Below are 16455 nucleotides of genomic sequence, written 5' to 3' on the forward strand. Positions count from 1 at the left end.
TAAAAGCAACCTATCCGTCTTTTGGAACAGTTTCAATTCTAATAAAAAAAACAACAAATACACTGTGTCCCTAAAAACTGGTCAAAAATATCCATTACTCCTTGTCAGTAATAGTGCAGAAATCCTAGCAAACTAGGATGCTGTGTTCTAGCAGAAAAAAGCACATTTCTTTATACGAGTGATATAAACCAGGCATGCGTATGTTTAAAAAAAACTGTAAAAATTCATATCACATATAAAAGTTCAAAAAAGTCAAAATTTGTCCTAGAAGCTAAATGTTTTGAGCTGTGTGAATCTGAAAAAATAGATATTACAATGATTTCGATGTGTAGAAATTCTTACATGAAGAAAGCCTGTTTGATTGTAACTAAGAATAGCTATATGTGCTCTGCCCACCACTGGTATCAAGTCCGCAGACTTAGCGCTGTGCCATTGAGGAAAAATAAAAAAAAACAAATGAGTTTCGTGTTAATTTAAGTTTTAAGAAACTTACTAGTTCACACTAAGTTTACCAATCAAGTTATGACAAACTTGTTTATAGAGCAGAAAATCAACCTGACGTTTATAAAGTACCAGGTCAGTATGATGTTTTCACAACACCAAGTCAACCAAAAGTCTTGCTGTAGAATATCCAATTTCATTTCAATGTATCCTGTACGGTCACATGTGGGAAAGTTCCACCTGTGCAGAATGTTCTTAATAAATACGGGGTTTCTGGAAGCTACAGTTTAGATACAAAAGCATTACACGTGCATAAACATGCTTCATATAGTCTTCCTCTGATGTCGTAATGTTTAGCTCATGAGTGTTGCTTACAAATAGTTTTAAAGTGATAGATAAATACGGTTTTCTTTGTATTGGGGTACTCTGTACAATGATTATTTACCGAGTACACTTGTATAAATATTCATGAATATTAAAAATCATGTTACGGGAACATGGAAACAGTAAACAACATAGAGCATGAGAATAAGTATGGAGTCAAGATGCCCCAAAAAACATAATTTGGACTTTTTTACAATAATTCCACCGTACTTCGGTCAATTTACATGTGATTTGGTATAAAAGTTTTGGTTTGGTTTTTTACACAAACAGAAATGTAAATAATTTTGGACGTTTTATTTTTTTCTTCAATTTTTAAACGAGGAAAGTAAAATTTAGGGTTTTCGTGTATGTCAACAAACTTATAAGGGATTTGATACAAAGATACTTTCTTATGGGTCCCAACCAGTGATACAGACAGTTTTAGGTTTTTCACTCTGTTTTTCACGATTTTTCTGGGGTAAAGTTGTCCATGTCAGGGACATGTTACATTCGCTTGCAGATTTTGGTCTCTTTAATTAAATAATCTGTTATTACGTTTAGAGTTATAAATATTATGACTTATTTATTATTAGTTGGGTACTCTCACTGTTAACAGGATTTTCGGCCATAATCCCAATAATATAACACTAGGTTCAGTCAGCTAAGAACATTTCAATTAACCACAAATCCACATATGTCTTAGCATATGTAATCTTTCTTTATTGGCATCACCCATTAGTCAAATTAAAAAAAAAACCAACAGATCAGTATTAACAAGCGCCATTTATCATCTTTCCACACCCCAAACCTGAAGAAAAAATCATTCCTTAATCAGCATTACACGTTATTTAAAAATAATAGTGCTGCGTAACCAAACGTGTTCTAACACATCTGCACTCTCATCAAATAAACATTTAACCTCATGATCATCACTAGTGAATTTAAAAGATACAACTTATTAGAATAAAAAGAAATTATTTTTCTAATTTAATTTTCTCAACTAAAAGTGTAGCATAGAATGTCTTAAAATTCCTTTTCTGCCGTCCCGGCAGGTGGTGTCAGGTGGTTAAGGCACTCGATTCGTAATCCTAGGGTCGCGGGTTCGAATCCCCGTCGCACTAAACATGCTCACCCTTTCAGCCATGGGTGCGTTATAATGTGACGGTCAATCGTACTATTCGTCAGTAAAAGAGTAGCTCAAGAGTTGGCGGTGGGTGGTGATGAATAGCTGCCTCCCCTCTAGTCTTACACTGCTAAATTAGGGACGGCTAGCCTAGACAGCCCTATTGTAGCTTTGCGCGAAATTCAAACCTTTTATGCTTTAACGTCCAACTTCTTTTCGCGTTTTCGTAATGGGATTTAACTTTATACGTTTCTTTGACGGATCATTTAACTTTATGTCTTATCAGTGTTTTTTTAATTACTATTCAGTGGAATTATTAATTCTATTTTGTCATTATATGAATTGAACTTGACGCAGTTATTCAATAATGTAGTGCTTTTGCTTGACTTTACTATCAACAATTCTTTCTGTACTTGAAACAAAGTCAGGTTTACGTCTTTTTTTTTTTTTTTTTTTTTTTTTTAAAGGAGGTAACTGACATCAACTTACTTAAAACAACGTCAGTTCTATATCACGGTTTCACTTCCGGCAGATTTCGTCCGAGATTAAAATCGTTTGGAGAAATATCTGTGACTTTCATTCCTTTAATCGTTACTGGAAATATTCAGTCTGTCTTAATTAGCTTTAGCCGCTCTCATTTATTTCGAGCTTAGAGAAGATTAGAAAATATCATGGGATTTATTTAACGTTTTCTAAATACGGTACTTTAGTCTAACCTCTGTTAAAGCACCTTTTACACTTCGATTCTGTGTGGTTGGTAGTATGTTAACAAGATTATATAATTATAAACTAGGACTTACAGCCTGTTATTCACATCCTAACGCCCCCCAGTGGCACAGCGGTATATCTGCGGACGCACACCTCTAAGAATCGGATTTCGATACCCGTAGTGGGCAGAGCACAGACAGCCCATTATAGCCCATTCTAACAACAAAAAGAAATAAAAAAGAGGGAAGTAACAAAACATATATTATACAGACAGACAGACAGACTAGTAAACTCTGTTAAAAAAAAACAAATACGTAGAAACTTCAACAATGCAGAAAAGAATGGCTCGAGCGTCTAGGACAACTGATGTGGGAGAAGAGATGGAGTTATTGGTTTACTACATAGGAAACTATATTCAACCATACCGCTGTGTTTATAGCTTATATAAACTAGTCTACTTCCCATAGTTTCGACTGAATTGATGGGGTTTTTATTCGTTTTTGTGTCTGTTAGACAGAACTGGAACACGTGGGGTGATAAAGTGATAGAAGATGGTTTTTTTCTTTGAGCCTATGGAGCGAAAAACATGAGACTGTCCAGCTTGATCAGCAATTCTGATCTGGTGCCAAACGTAATCTCTGATTCGCCTCAGAGATTTTGGGAGAGTACAATCGATCCGAAAGGATAAGGGCAGAGATTGTCTAAGCCACAGTCCTTCTCTCCACGACGGAAGACGATTGGCTGGTTTAAAACGTTGGCTACGCGTCAGTTCCCGTACGCTTAAAACGTCTGACGTACAGTACGTGTACGTAATACACAAGTGGTTAATGGTGGAGCAATTCGGTAATGAAAAGATGCCTCTGGAATCTATCCTACCCCCTCTTTTTATTTTTTTAAAGGGAAGGACTTCACAATTTAAAACAAAACCTAAGTAAGTGTGTTTGGTATCAACCTATAAAACACAACGAAAATACATCATATAGATACAGATTTGGGTCGTGAATAAATATGCTATGAAAAATACAAAGTAAAACAGCTCGTTGAAGTGTGTGTTACGACACAGGTTTGGAGATTTAGCAACTGTAGGGGAGTTCGAAGATTAAACAGAGTAGGACAAAAGTATTTAAATAATCTATGACTTGTACGGTTGGTACATGCCCACCCCCCAATCAGTCCGGTTACTGAGCAGTAAATCTGGAGGTTTATAACAGTAAATTAGGAGCGACTAGCTCAGATAGCTCTCGTGTAGCTTAGTGCGAAATTCAAAAACAAACTTATATCCTCACAAGGTCTTATGTCTAACATTTAACCTGTATCTATATTATCAACATACAAAGGTTTTGTAACTAAAAATTTTAACTCACGTGCCACCCCAGGGCTCACCCATAAGTCTCAGTGCTAACAATCAGGTAGAACACAGATAGCCCATTATGTAGCTTCACGCTTAACAACAAACTAACCAGCCAACTAACACAAACGTCTCATATTACAGTATCAAACTGTTTACAAACAATCCTGTTATTCTATAAGTACCAAAATATATATATTATTATAATACACGTAATGGTTGGCCTTGGACGAATGATCCTTACTTACGTCTAAGTTATATCGATTTATAAATTTATATCATAGGGCCGAGACTGGCCTCGTGATTAGTGTTACTGGATACGGTTCGATCCTACAATATACCGCTAAACACATTTTACATTCTCAACTATAAGCTCGTTATAAAAATAACTATGAAATCCACTATTTCAAGGTTGTAAATCCAAGGATTTACCGCTGTCCCACCAGGGGGACAATACTCATCTTAGGAGAGATTTAGTTGTAATATTTCACAAAAACGTAAAAACAAAGGAACTTAATTCATTTCGTCGTAAAGAAGAAAAGTAGAATGTAAACATTTTATGAGATGTAAAGTTCAGCGCCATTGTCTCTGTTCAAGCATTATAGGTGGCAGCACATAGCATCACGCATGTGTTTGTTATTAGTAGTTAAAAAACGGCGAAAATTGTTCGTGCCATTAGTAGCACACTGTCACCGATAATAACGTTTAAGGAAGTTTAAAGACAAAACATCTGTCTCGTTATTTGCTGCTTTTCTCACGAGATAAATTGAGAGGAAAGCTGTCACACCGTATTTAGAACAACGGGGCAGTTCAGAAACTACATTAAGGAATCGATGAGCACGAGCGTTGAAAGAACCGAAACGTGAATAATTTTCAGAAAGATCACGTGTAGTTAATATTTAGTCGTTTTAAATGGTGATTATTGTGTAACCTGAAGCTCTAGTTTATTTTTATAATAATTTAAACAACTATGATTACTGTGCAAACTAAGACTTTAACCTGTGTTTTAGTAATAATTTGTGTCTTAATAGAATTGGGCCCGGCATGGCCAAGCGTGTTAAGGCGTGCGACTCGTAATCTGAGGGTCGCGGGTTTGCATCCCCGTCGCGCCAAACATGCTCGCCCTTTCAGCCGTGGGGGCGTTATAATGTGACGGTCAATCCTATTATTCGTTGGTAAAAGAGTAGCCCAAGAATTGGCGGTGGGTGGTGATGACTAGCTGCCTTCCCTCTAGTCTTACACTGCTATATTCGGGACGGCTAGTACAGATAGCCCTCGAGTAGCCTCGCGTGAAATTAAAAAACAAACAAGTTATTGCAGGGCAAGGATCATCCACTAACTCTTGCACATGCTAATGACGCCATCTTGCTTAGACGTTTCCACAAATCAAACAACATCGCGATAAATTTATACAATCATAAAATTTTCAAATATGCATTTATAAACAGAAACAATACATAACTAATTAAAATATAAACGTAAAACGTGAATGCAGTTTCACTGTTGAACAAACTAATCCATATAAGGTGAGAAACACTTGCCAAACACAACACTTCAAGAAAACAGTGGACTATCTCATGGTACAAATCTGTTCGTTGGAAGAACTTTCTTTAGGCTTTACTTGAATAATGGAAAATTACCTCTTTCATTGGTAGTATGCATGTCACTCAACTTCAAACTCTCATCAAACAACATAGTTTTGACACTGACCTTAAGCTTAGAAATATTAGAAAAAACCCTATTAAAACATTATTGGGAATTATCCAGACGCGAATGAGAGACAGATGGAACTTCAATTTGACCTTGTATGCCAACAGTTCTCAGTGTATCATGTGTAATAGCTCGTAAAGTTTAGACTTGTAAAGCCGTCATGGGACCACGTGACAGCAAAACCCGCAATTCCAATTGTTGTTTTAAATTTTTCATTTTAAAATAAAGGAATAAGTCTTAGATAAACCTTTAAGTTATAACTAACTTGATAATAGTAACCTCATAAAAAATTAGTATTTAAAGTGATTTTAATTGAATTTTGAGAGTAGCTCGGTAACAAAAAAAAAAAGTTTAAAAATAGCAACATTGAGATCTGGTTTGGTGAAATAGATCATCATAAAAAATAAATATTTATAAGTCTGTTTGTTGTTGAAAGTACAAATCTACGCATCGGGCTACCTGTGCTGTGCCCACCATGGGTATTGAAAACCAGAGTTAATGCAAGCATGCGTCGTCAAGGTGAATTCTCAAACAATCGACAGTGCAATACTGCACAGAAGGCTTATGACTAGGTGGTTTCGTCACAGCCTTCCTTAAGCTAAAGCGTTTTGTACAGCTAGTTTGTTGAACGATTAGAACCACGTGACACAATATTTTAATGAAAAAAAATATTTAAAGGAGAAACTCGTGTAGCAGAGTATATTATATATGTGTAAGTTCAAACATTATTTCTCATCGAATATTAAACTAAGATAAAAATAATAAATATTAATATTTTTCTGGTTATTTTTAGCTTCAATCATTCATATTTCTGTTAATTTTCGTTTGTTTGTTTCAAAATTTCGCGTAATGATACATAAAGAATAGGTACGCATAGCTGACCCTAATTTTCAAATGTTGGTCTAGAGGGAAGGAAAACAATCAAGAGCAACCACCGCCAACTTTGGGTTACTTTTGCCTGAAAGATTAGTGGTAGTTGACAGTCACTAATAAAGTGTATCCACAGACCCAAAGTGCGGAGTTAATCTCCAGGCCATGCCCCAGTCCATCGTTAAAGTTATAACACATTGAACGAGTGATGTTGTTTTTCAACTTAACTTTCAACGTGACAAAACAAAAATTGACAACTTACGTTTCCAACTTATTTAATATACTGTTATTTCTTTTCAACCAACAACTTGCCGAAATTATTTAATTCTACGCGATCAAGGGAACAATCTGTGATATAATGCTCTCGTTGAATGGTTAAATATGAAAGTTCATATTAATTAATTTTAATTAATGCCATAATCAAGCGAACGTGTAATATCATTTCTGTCAAATAATGCTGTAAATTTGTGACATGAACAATAAATATCTTAGAGGTTTTAATAGCTGCTTGGAACGATCGAGTTTGACCAACTTGAAGATTTTGGAAACAAGTCATGAGTAGCTTCAAATCTTAACTTTAAGCTAAAAAATACCAAAAAAAAACATAAAACTGGCTACGCTTTCTTATAGGCACGCCCTTAGTGGTGTAGCGTTTAATTTATTTCCTTGTTTTATGAGCAAAATTTCGATTAACATCATTTTTACTTCTATCTTCTCATGATTTGGCAGTGCTATAACCAGTGACGTATTTGGAATTTAAAAAAGCTGTAAATCGTCCATGGTTCCAGACTTTTCGTACACATTGTAGTATCTATAGCAGGTGCCAATCCAGAAGTATGTATTTACCACCACGTAAAATAATGGTGGTGGTAATCTATCTAAAGACTTTCATGTACTGATACCGTTTATGTTAAGCACAAAGCTACACAAAGAACTAACTGTGCTCTACCCACCACGGGTATCGAAACCCGGTTTCTAGTATTGTAGATCCGCAGACATACCGCCGCGCCACTTAAGAACCACTGCTAAGTAGGATGAGAGGATAATCAAATTATTTGAATTCTGCACGTGATTAAAAACGATGTCTATTTCAGATACCTGCCCGTGGTTTAAACCGATGTCTTTACAGAATTTTGCGCGTGGTTAAGACCGATGACTATTTCAAGCCAGTTTGGGGGATTAGCTCTTAATTAATTAGCTCTAATTCCAACCTTACGATAAGAAGAATGAAGTCTGTCGTGTGTGCTAGTTTGTGTGTGTGTGTGTTTTTTTCTTTCTCTCCTAAAATGTGGTCCTGTAAAATAATGTTTGTCAAAATACTATTCTTTCTCTTTTCATCCTAATCTCATGCTTCTTTATTTGATAGTTTCAACCTGACCCATCCTTACATTTCGCAAGAACTAAACGGCCAGACCAGAAACCACTGGGGTTCTAGCACAGATATCCTTCATTGTAACCACTGCCAAGTCAACAGTTTCTGCTATGAATGTAGATGTTTCTGCCCCCTGCTGGTACAGTGGTAAGTCTACGGATTTACAAAGCTAAAATCAGGGGCTCGATTTCCCTCGGTAGGCTCAGCAAATAGCCCGATGTGGCTTTGCTATAAGAAAACACACACACACGCGGATGTTTCTAAGCTACTAGCCATACTGAGTGTCACAACGTTTTCCCATCTGAATTGCGGAGTGTGTTATATAGCATATGGAGTCTTGAACCTTGGAGTCTTTAACCCACAGCCTAACAAGCTGTCTACTAAATGCCCTCGGTCCAGTACATTTATAAAGAAAGTTTATGTTTGTATCTATGTTTGTTTTATAGTTAAGCATAGACCTACGCAATGGGCTATCCTTGTTGTGCCCACCACAGATATTACAAACCGATTTTTAGTGTTGGAACTCCACAAACATACTGTCGAACCACTGAGGGGCGGGCTATAAAGAAAGAGACAGAGAAAAAGAAGTGTGAGTATGCTTAATATTCTTTCAGGTTCGTCTGTAGAAAATGTTTTAAAACACAATGGGATTGAGAGTATTCAAACACTTAACACTAAGACTGTGACGTGACTAATAGTTCGCGTGATGACAAAGGAGCCAAAATACACTGTGATCCAGTCTACGTAGTTAAGCCTAATTACGAAAATAAAAATTAAGTTTTTTTTCTTTAACACTTCTTTAAAATATTAGGAAAAATTTGATGTTTAGTTAATTAAAATAATAAAGTAATAATTATTCTTACTAAAGTTCTTCATTTGAAATGTTTAACGATCGGGTAAATGTACAACAAATAACGTGTTAATATATTTCTCAATTAAAATACTAGAGGCCCAACAAATTAACGACTAACATGGTTAGGTATGACTTCTGGAATTACAGGGGTGAAATCAGAAACGTTTTTTGTTTTCGAAATTGCTTTTTTTCCCAAGTACTCTGTAGAAATACTTTCAGTAAAATGCACATATATATGTAATTAAAAGGACAGGAAGAGAGCAGCCTTGTGATTAGCGTGGTCAGATTTTGAATCTTAAAGTTCATAGTTCATTGAAACAACGTGTTGTGAAATTTGGGGCCATGGATGCGTTATAATGGTGACAGTCAAACCTTGTTACTCGGTAAGTCAAGAGTATAATCAAGAGTTGGCGTAAGTGCTGTTAACTGCATCCACTCCATTTAGAACATCAGTTGATGCGTATGCGCAAATAACTCTTACACAGCTTCGTGCGAAAATTCCACGCGTATGAAATAACATTTTTAATGTTTTTGTTAAATCACAGTCTACAGTCATTGTTTATAGGAGGGAACGCTGTAGTTGGACGATTTCGTTTAAAGCCATTTTAAGGATTTATGAGACTTCGTTCTGACTTTTAATATTATGTCTTTATTTTAAGCTGTTTTATCTTCAACCAGGCGAAACATGAGTTCTTCTAGAGCAGTGAGATTCGGACCGAGTCCCCACGTGAGGCGGTGATTAATCGCTGCAATTACAAGTAAACGTGTTCCCCTGTTTGTTCTTCCTCGAAGAAATCTCCTAGCTGTATCATGTGTCTAAGTGTTAGAAGAATTTATACGAAGAATCTATTGATTTGCTTGGTAACGATATAGAAGATAATTCAAAACAAAAGGTAAGTTCATGATAATTCGATTATATGGAAGATGTTCTCTGTACTATGGATGTTTCTTCTCTCAACACAAACATTACCCCCGACGAATGTCCAAAAGTCCTAGAATGTTTTACGATAAAACTTGACAAACCCAACATTAAACTTATTAAAGACTTAGCTGAATTAGTTCTTACACTTAGTGGTTTTGACTTTAGTATTGAGTTCTATATCCATAGGAGACTTAGAGACGAGAATCTTCGATAGTTGAACAGATAAACCGATATTTTGAAAACGCTACATTGATGAATTGTTTTTAATTCGGTAGGAGACAAACATTCATTACTGACGTTGCATAGACATGCTAAAACCTTCCACAGTTCTATTAACTTTATTCTATATTAATACACTACCTAAATAAGTTTCTTGGATGTAACCCTAACATTAAAAGATGAGTTCTTCACATTGATTTGCACCGAAAGTCAACGGATAAACCACATTACTGACATAATCAAAGCTTTTACCCTTCACACACCACACGCAATATGACACTCAATCAAGCACTTAGATTAAGGAAGATATGCTCTAACAGTAAGAACTATGGCCGTCACATTAATTATTTTGAACAGACTATGACTGAAATATATTATAAACAGAACAACATCACCCAACAACTTGACAAAGTTAACAATTCTTTACATACCACGTAAATCTGCCTTGAAACAATTACCTAAAATAAACTCGTCAAGAAGAGTTCCACAAGTTATTACCTCTCACCCACACCTAAAAAAAAAAAACTTGTCCCAGATACTAAAGAAACACTTTTACCTCCTTCAGCTTAATTATCAACTAGAATTTATTTTTACAGAAGTTCCTGTCGTTTCTTTCAGAAAAATTATAACTTTGCATTAACACTTAGCTCACTCTAAAGTAATATTTAATTCGACACCAGGTGGAAGTCAACCTTGCAACAGCCAGCAATACCAAACCTATAAGTTCATACAGGAAACAAATAAACGTTCCAATAAAAGACAACCAAAAGCAGTTCAAAATCACTAAGTCCACAATCTAGTTAAAATATTATGTACTTAATCCAATGCCGAAAATGTAACTTCCAGTATATTGGTCAAACAAAAGTAAGTATATGGGAACTATGACTATTTTTTGTGGAAATTGTAAGATTTAATATACATTTAATTGTTGTGTCACAACATTCCATTTTATCTTTATGTTTGTTTGTTTTTCTTTATAGCAAGTCTGTTTCATCGCTGATCAAGAACATAATTAAGTTACTGAGCTAGCGAAGAAGACCGCGCTATGAGGTCAACCTCTTACAGCCAATCTAATTAATTAAGAACACTGGAATCTCTGGTCGATATCGATGGTGCTCATTGTCAGTAACTCCTCTTGAGATTAGCAGCACACTTGTTTTATGTGGTCTTCTCCACTGCTACGAAAACCGTTACAAATCTCCTAATCTGGCCGAATCTCATGAGATATTATTGGTATTGTAATCGAAAGTATAATAAACAGCGATGGTACTCAACTGATGATATATTTTAACTTTTATAGTAGTTATTTTAACCTTTGTTAGCCTGAAGATGACCTAAGAAGGTCGAGAAACTGTTCTATAGTTTATTTTAATTAAAGTTTTAACACCCATACCAGCCGTCTTTACAATAAATATAGCCATGGTTCTGATTTGTGTAGACAGCTTGCTGTGATAAGTCAGTATTAATTTAGAAATGATTTCTTGCGTTCGTTTACCCCGAGTAACAAAGATTTTAAAACTTCCTTCTCCGATATGCGATAAATCTGCTCAGTGTTTGTCTTAAGACTGTAAGCCGAGATTATGAGTACAAAAGATGTAAAGTTAGCAAATGATCGATAGCTTTGTTTTCCCAGTAGTTTTCTACATCTTTATCTTTCCTTTTTAAGATAACAAACAATGTATATCGTTTTAAACTTAATAAAGCAGAGGTAATTTCCTTCTCCGTTTTAGCAAGTAAAAATATCACAAACCTTAAACTTTGATGGTCAAAGGAAAAAACGCTAGATTACCTTGTGTCAGAAGAATATTCATATTGGTCACGCGAGATTTTTTAATGAAAAGCCCCCGACCCCCGATTCCAGTGAGTCAGAAATAAGCTTGTAGGCTCCTAACGCTAAAAGTCAGAATTTCATGTCCGCATAGCGTTGCGTAGGTTTGCTCTTAAACAAACGTAACTCACGCTTGTTATTAAGTTGTAACCTATCTCTTTCACAGGTGTATGAACCGAATACAATTAAAGTAATTAATAGTGTTTACAGTTTACTTTATAATTGTGACTTCTACATTCAAAGCAATACAATAATTATTGCAGCCAGTTTTTACGAACAGGAAATAACTTGAAAGGTTTATTTCAGCTTTTCAAAAAACTTCTTGAGACATCCAAATCATTCTTCATTTGTCTAAGTTCTATTGTAATTTGGATTTTTAACGACATTTACTTAAACTGATTCTATACATGTCAAGTGCCATGATTTTACTTAAACTTGTGAGATATTCGAGTAATACTTCAGTTTAAGAAGGTATAGTTTAAAAGGACTTGTGACGTGTAATACATCAGTTTAAGAATGTTTGTTTCACTGCAGTTTAAGAATGTTTGTTTTACCTTCGTGACGTGTAAGAATACATGCAGTTTAAGAATGTTTGTTTTACCTCGTGACGTGTAATAATTCAGTTTAAGAATGTTTGTTTTACCTCGTGACGTGTAATACTTCAGTTTAAGAATGTTTGTTTTACCTCGTGACGTGTAATACTTCAGTTTAAGAATGTTTGTTTTACCTCGTGACGTGTAATACTTCAGTTTAAGAATGTTTGTTTCACTTCGTGACGTGTAATACTTCAGTTTAAGAATGTTTGTTTCACCTCGTGACGTGTAATACTTCAGTTTAAGAATGTTTGTTTCACTTTGTGACGTGTAATACATCAGTTCAAGAATGTTTGTTTCACTTCGTGACGTGTAATACTGCAGTTAAGAATGTTTGTTTCACTTCGTGACGTGTAATACTTTCGCTTGAAAATCTGGAAATGGTTTGTTCTTGCTATCTTATTGTTTTTACAGTAACGCATATTTCTATATTACTGAGTTCAGTTTTATTGGTCATGACACTGCTTTTAAGTTAAGAATAATAAAAGTTATGATATTTTTATTTGTTTCGGTCATGGAAATTTTAACAACTTACCAACAGTAAATCGAATTTTAATAATCAATATCGTTTTGTCTCTACACTTGTTTTCTATATTTAGTTTCCTTCGATTGAAAGTTACGTCATTTATAATAAATTTACACTTGGTTTGACTGTTGCTAAGCGCAAAAGCTACACAATGGACTAAATGTGCTTTAGTCAACACGGGTATCGAAACGAGATGTTTAATGTCGTAAGCCTGAAGACTTATCTTTGAATCTCTGGGGGTAAGAGGAGGGTCTGAAGTTACGGTAAAAAATAAACAAATGTGGAATGGTCTAAATGGCTTAACCCATCTTGATAAACTATATGTTCTGTCTATAGCCTAAAACTAAATTACATCTATTAGTTTCGGTAATGCTGATATTCACGCATCGTGCATCGTGGTATAACCGTCTCTGAAGAAGCTTTAAATAATATATATTTGAACCAAATAACCGTGTAATAATAAAAGAACCATGTATAAAAAAATCATATCCACCTAAGCTGTTGAGCACAAAGAAAATAAACTGGTCAAAATTTAAAAATTAGGTTACAGTTTTTTTTCTACTTCGTTAGTTGGAAAGCTGTGGTCCTATAAACAGTTACATCCTGTTACTTGGGAGATAGGCGAGTTATATTATATATGGTTATATATATGCGTGTGTGTATATTTATCGACAATATTAACACACATACGTATATAACATGCATAAATATAAACAGCATTACACATACAAAATGACCGAGTCTGTTTCCATAGTTATTGGAATCTTGGGCCCCTGCTTATGTATGTTCCTGTTTTGAGAATAGTTGCAAGATATTTCTTGTTGGTGGTGTTATTATTTCTTGTTTGCTTTTGCAAAGCTTCCTGACAGTCAGAAGCCGTATCCAGAATCTGTTATATGTTGTTTTGTCTTGTTTTCAAATGTCAATTTAAAATCTCAAGTATGACCATTATTGGAGCGGTGAATTGAAGGTTTATTTGTGTTATTAAGACTAAAGATGCACAATAGGTTACCTGTAATGTGCTCATCGCAGACATAGTCCCAAAAATTATAATTTTATAAGTATTAAAGTTTACCACCATACCATTAAGGAGATTATTTAAAGGACGAACTTAGAATTAAAACTCGAGAATCTCTGTGTTGCTATTTACTTCGACTATTAAAATGTAGTTCTTTTAAACAAGCCTTACAATTATGTTGGTAATAAAACAAAAAGAGTTAAAACTCACGATCAGTCTCCAAATATTTCGTTTAAAAGAACAAAAAGATAATTTAAAAAAATATAATATAAAATCATTTATTAAAAGTACATTTGTTAATACTTTTAATTTTTATTAAAAGATAATTTGAAAAAAATTGATATACAAAAATTGTAACATAGCGAAGCAAGATACATAAACATAAATTGCTGCAATCTAGTGGCGATTTTTGTAATCAATCTTGTCTTCTTTTTTTTTTTAACTCAGAAACATACTACTTGTATATGTGTGAGTGTGTATTAAGGTGCGAAGGTGCAATTAAAGCCCCTAAAAATATACAATAATACCAAAATGCGGCATTACATCCTTGTGAAGGCTATAGTACAAATAACCAATGGCGAAATAAACATAAACATGAAGTCTAATAAAAATTAAAATTCTCAGTTATCTATTTTAAATTCAAATGTTTATAATAAGATAATTTTAATGTTCGATCTCCACTTTCAAGTGTTTTATTCTAATTATGTTTTGAAATTTTAGTCCAAAAGCCACTGTATTTAAAGATTTATAAAACAAATAACTTTCAGTTAATGATATAGTTATAAGTAAAACTGTCCGAGGATGTGTGTCTCAGGACGGCCGGTATGGGTGTTAGCACTTTTACTAAAATAACTCAGAGAACAATGTTTCGACTTTCTTAAGTCATCTCCAAGTCAAAACGTTGTTCTCTGCTTTATTTTGGTAAAAGTGTTAACACCCATACCGGCCATCCTGAGATACATATTAACTTTAAGTGGGTTACATATTATCACGAATTATTTGTCCAAGGATGCAACACAAATATTGCAGTACGACACATGGCAATACATACGTGGTTGAAAGATAAATTAGAGACTTATAACACTAAAAATCATCTTTAGATACTTACTATGGGTACAGTATAAATAGCACATTGTGTAGTTATGCACTTAACAGGGAAAAAACTTACGTAGCGCTCTCTAGTGACTCGGTGGTAAGTCTGAATGCTTGTAACGATAAAAGTAATACATCCCATTACACTTATTGTTCATGATATAATTAGGCCTTACATTACTGTGTCTGTCGTATCCCAACCAACCTGATAGACAAGTCATGGTATTGGACGAGAGATTTTCTCACGTGTCTCAAAAAAAAAAAACACACACACAAAAACACTAAGTTATCACAAAATATGTATTGGTGGTTTTCAAATGTGCAGGAACAACAAAGATTGGATGACGAACAGTCTTAAGATTTATTTCATGATATTATACAAGTAAAAATAAATGTTTAATGGTTTCGAAAATACAATGTCTTTAAACTTTCTCTTGATAAAACCATTATCTGACCTACGAGTCACCGTAATATACTACAGCCATTGAAAACAAAATCATGATTGGACCTCACTGACATCTCCTAACCAACAGGAACACCAGAACAAATTCTGTTAAGTCAGTAAGTCAGATGCGGATAGTTACTCTACTTCACAATTACTTTCGTACAAAACTGATGTCCGTAAGTCACATTGATAACTTATATACAAACCGTGTCTCGCAAAATTACACTTTCTTAGTTAATGACGCCGATATAAGGAAGCAAAGGGATTTACATTTAACATTCCATTGCTCAACATTAACTCTGACCAATGATATCGTGTTAAAACCGACAAAAGTACATCATCAGAGCAGTTGGACATACCAAGAATATCTTTTCGACAGCAATACACTTTAATACCTTGCACTTCGTTTAGTGTTCTGTTCGATAAATTCTGGTTAGTTGTTACAAATGCAATTGCGTACAACTGCTTTAGGAGTGATACTGTATTGAAGAATTATCCATCTTTCAGAGGACAGTACGCAACAATGGACGTCACAGGTTTAGGTCGACAGTGTTAGGCTTGGTAGAGCTAGGCATTGTCTTTTGCGTGTTCATATCTTCAACAAACAGAACAAAATTCACGATTCTTCGTCGGCCGCGGCGAAATATTCTGGTACTTTCTGAACATCTCGGTTTATTAATTAATTCCCCAACATAGTTCCAACCAATCATTTAACAAAAAACTTCGAGTATAAGATAAGAAATTATATAAAATTATTGATTTATGTAACTAATTCTTTCCTGTTTATTTTGTTCTTTCGTTCATGAACGTGTCGTATTTCATTAGAACTAATAACAAGTTAACTAAATTCAGGTTTTAAGTGTACTTTTCAATATTTCAGCTTGAAAATAAAACACTATTCAACACCAACAAACCTTAATTTTGGAAGCCTCTCTAATTCGAAATATCATTGTAACTTCACAACTTTAAAATCTCTGAGTGTACAATGAGGCTCGTCGTGGCCAGATGGTTAAGGCGTTCGACT

This window comes from Tachypleus tridentatus, chromosome 13, assembly GCF_004210375.1.
Source record: "Tachypleus tridentatus isolate NWPU-2018 chromosome 13, ASM421037v1, whole genome shotgun sequence".
Taxonomy (NCBI): domain Eukaryota; kingdom Metazoa; phylum Arthropoda; class Merostomata; order Xiphosura; family Limulidae; genus Tachypleus; species Tachypleus tridentatus.